We start from the raw sequence: 4,299 nt of genomic DNA, 5'->3' as shown, positions 1-4,299 counted from the left end.
AAATCAACATCTTCCTGAAGTCCCAACTTTTGGAGAGACTGATTTGATGGGAAAGCAAAGATCTGACCCCATCATCCGTTGGTAATTCACCAACTAGAGACTGGGAAAACAATTCCTCCTTCTGTAAGGAAATAACTTTTCACCCCGACAGCGTCATGAAGGTGATCCATTAGTCTTAACCCTGCTAGCTTCAACGTGTGCTCTATGCCCAAATGTCCCATCTCATCATGTAAACAGATAAGAACCATACTACGCAAAGAATCATACCGTCTTCTCCGATAGAGGATTCCTTTATGCAAACGTTAACCAAGAAATAAGATAGATACTTCTTGTGAATTTGTTTTATTATATGCATTGCATGAAGAAACCGTATTTACACGGTTGCAGACTATGAGAACAAGACACAGGAGACAAGTAATCATTTTATCTGAAATAGTACTTAATTTGCACAAACAGCAATAAAACTCAACAATTTCTCCATTACTCTTTATTGTCTTTATTACTCGAAGGACTATTGTCCAAGTCAATATTCAAAAGGCTGGGAGAGACTTGGAGTGTCAAAAGAAGAAAATGACTAATCCTGTGATTTATGTTTCAAAACTGTTTATTTGGCCTTTAATAATATATAACGGCTCTTTAATAAAAAAAATAAAATGAAAAAAGTTTACAAGTTATCAGGCTTAATCTTCTAGCATCTTAACCCTGTAAAAATTTATATATATATATATGGAATAGTTTATTGAACCTCTTTATTAGATTTTATTTTAGATTTTTTTAAATATTTTGAATCATTTTTGACACATTATGCTTTTATGGCCCATAGAGTATGATATAAGTGAATGTGGTGCTCATATAAAAATATAGTTTGGTGTAGATGTTATGTGCCCAAAACATAAGATGAAATTCTGATATCTTGTTATATCAATTACATTTCTAAGAGTTAAGCAGACTACTTATAAAATGCATGTAAATATCACTCTATATCTCTCAATGGGTTATTAAGACTTAAATTTAAATTGGCGTGTGTAGAACAGGTTTTCCAGCTGATTTTCCATCGTGCTGATAACCTACAGGCCTTAGAAATTAATGTATAAAATATGACACCGTGGGCTTTATAGTTTATATCCGTTTATTTCAGCCACCTGATAACAAACCACTGCACTTTACTAACCATTTTAATAATGATATTTCATTTTAAAGCTGTAACATCTCGCAATTTGGTGAATGTACTATGCACTTGGAGGAAGAAGACAATTTCATGTAATGGACAAAAATAGGATACTACCGCGTTAAAATATTATTATTAACGAACCTGCGTGGAATATTGAGTTTAAGGGACTTTATTAATTGAGCCGGCATGAAAAAAACAACAACTGTAACTCACTAAGGTAGCAGTGCGTTCTACAGGGAAAAAAAGCTCCGTCCAATATGCCATTTCCTAATCCTCATCCCCAGAGCAACGCAAGAGGAGGCGTGGGATCGAGAACATGGCGGCTGTGGAAACACAATCAATGGAGAAGGCGAGCGGATCATGCAGCTCAAAGGCACGGGGTTACCCAACATCCATTTTAACGAGCGCGCGGAACAGATTACTTCTGAGAGCACTATGGCACAGCAACAACTGCGACGTGAGACCTCAGCCAGGACGTTTTCTGCACACGATCGTTTCCTGATCACCAGAGTCACAGGAAATGCGCGCGCCCTTAGCCGAGCGCTTTTGTTGCAGCTCTGTTATTGTGACGTATTACACAATTGTTCTGTTTTTTCTCTCGTAAATGAAAGCTTGACCTTTAAGAATTCCCAAAACACACAAGATATGGATTTTCAAAAAATGCACTGCCAGCCAACGTTGATTTTCAAATCGTGGACGAACTAAACTGTCGTTAGATCTTTTCAACGATTAATCCCTAGCAGTTCTAGATTAAAGATGGTTTCTGTACTGGTTTCAAGATTCTTAGTTCATGGTATATTTATTAACACGCATATGTAATGGAGTTGACAAATAAAATTTACTTGATGACTGCAACGAACTACTTAATCATCATAAACTCGTAGTTTGTCACATCGTGTTGTTAAGGGGCACGTAATTACGTCATGACGCAAAAGAAAGAGAAGAATCGCCGAATCGTTATAATCGGTTCTTTGAAACGAACCACCCAGCGTCCAAAACACTACTTCAAGATACCCCCGCTGTTTGAGGCGATTAAAGCACATTAAGGTTTTTAGTCGTCAGTGTGCACTTTAAAACACACGACTGGTGACGTACTCTCAAGGAGCTGAATCCGGTTTTCGGCAGCGATGTTTTCTGGCGCACTTTGTGCAGTGCTGCGAGGAGTAATGACGCCTTGAACTCATTTTGTATATCAACCAGCTCCGCTAAATGGCTCTTCTAAAACGCTAATTCGCGTAAATCAGTTCGTTAATGAGATTCGGAGTTAATGGCGCCCTACTGTCGTCCCCAAATGCGGTCGTATCCCCGGGTGCGCCGCTCTCCCCTCGCAGCTCAGAGCCCGCCCACAACACGGATGATGTCATCTGAAGCCAATCAGCGCCGAGGAAACAGAACAATACGCGTATTATTGGTCAAGGGCAGTGTCGTTCATTCTATTCAAGAAGGCCAGGGAGGGGGACGAGCGGAGAAAATCGCCATTTTGAAAGCGTAACCAAGTTTGAACGGTATCGACACTGAAATAATACCCTAGGCGCCAGGAACGGTTGAGATGTAGCCCGTCTTAATATCCATCTATAATCTCATCGTCCCGAGAATTAAAACCTGAAGATGGTTTGACTGGCGTAGGCAATCCTGTGCGATACAACAGCTCGGTTTAACAATCTCTTTAGTGTCGTTTTCCTTTTAACTGTACAAATTCGATGGTCGGCGCGTCACATCGCAGTATTCATCTTTGTCTTGCCGTGTTTCTCCACTCTGCGTTGCAGCATAGCTTTTCAACTGCTAGTGGTTGGTTTTATAAGACAGACTGCGCATGCGCATGACGATGCGGTTTAGATCCAGTCGGGCTCAATGTGGGGGAGGAAGGGTGTTTGTGAGTGGGGTGAGGTGCTCGAATGAAGCCCTCTGGTTGAAGAGCAACATTTGGAGATCCTTCCACAATATGATATATTAGTTTACCAGCAAATGATTAAGGACAACAATCCACTTTTCATTCTTTATTATGTGTATTGTGCAATATATCTCAACGTGAACTTGAGAGACTAGATTTGAAGCGATCTGACAAAATGAAAAAACAAAAGAAAATCAAAGTACAAAAAAAGAGTTGGTCTGTCCGCAGCCAATGGAAAATTACCTTTTCATTACATTCTGCAGATGTTTCTGTTTATACTTGTGGTCATCTCACTTCAGTTAACTTGAGGGGGGAAAAAACACTGCAATTGTGTAAAGGGTTACGTAACAGATTTGCAGCCAGTTACTGTTTTGGGCCTCACAAGTAGGTGTTCGTATTCAACTGTAGTAGGCTATGTGTAGGCTGCCTTCTGCTTTATTTTCGCTCATTTTTTGTGTTTAGCTATTATTTTTTCATATATGTTTTGACATTCATATAGTTATTATGGGGGAAGAGATTCCATAAAGAAAGGAAATGCGTGTAGGGCTGACGATTAGACTTCCACTTCAGGAACCTATAAAAAGACTGTTTTACCACATACACATAAAAATGTTAGACTCTTATCTTATCATTCCAAAACATCCGGATATCGAAGCAAAACACAAGGTCTTGGCATAATTGAAACCTTTTACCATTTTTTTCTACTTTGCAACAACAACAACAAAAAACACTTTGGTTTAGGGATTCAGACCAACTTTGGGATGCATCGTTTGTGCTATGACATGAATGTCACCTCATATCGGCTTACTCTTACTGTGCTACTACTACTACAACTGCATTTTTGCCTGACGGTTGAGCAAACAAACCCATAGATTTATACTGGAGGAGGAAACCGAGCCATATTTAGAAACCAGAATATCCAGTGAACTCTTCTACCTTGTGACCACTTATCAACCATCCAGAACAACTTAACAACAGCAGTTGTGTCCCTAAATATGTGTTTATACCATAGACTTTATAAAAACAGGTTTATACACAATGCACCCTAGCATACAAGGTAATTTTGTCATCCAACATCAGAGTCCACTAAGTGTGAAAAACCATTACAATTGAGTGCATGAAGTATCCACTATATAAGGGTATAGGGTTATTTCGACACTTTTGTTTTCAGTGTAAGTGCATCAACTTCAAACTCATTCCTCACATTGTTTATACTGCAAAACGACAAGTCCTCGAA

The 4,299-nt window shown here is 39.2% G+C and overlaps 1 protein-coding gene across 1 annotated transcript in view; it reads left to right on the top strand.

Annotated features, from left to right (window-relative positions):
* The window catches only part of kmt2e (lysine (K)-specific methyltransferase 2E), a 36,439-nt gene that overhangs the window by 1,186 nt on the left and 30,954 nt on the right, over window positions 1–4,299 (top strand). The window lies entirely within an intron of this gene.

This window comes from Carassius carassius, chromosome 22 (genome assembly GCF_963082965.1).
Source record: "Carassius carassius chromosome 22, fCarCar2.1, whole genome shotgun sequence".
Lineage (NCBI taxonomy): Eukaryota > Metazoa > Chordata > Actinopteri > Cypriniformes > Cyprinidae > Carassius > Carassius carassius.
Note: the sequence above shows the minus strand (reverse complement) of the source record. Positions and strands in the feature narration are given on the sequence as shown.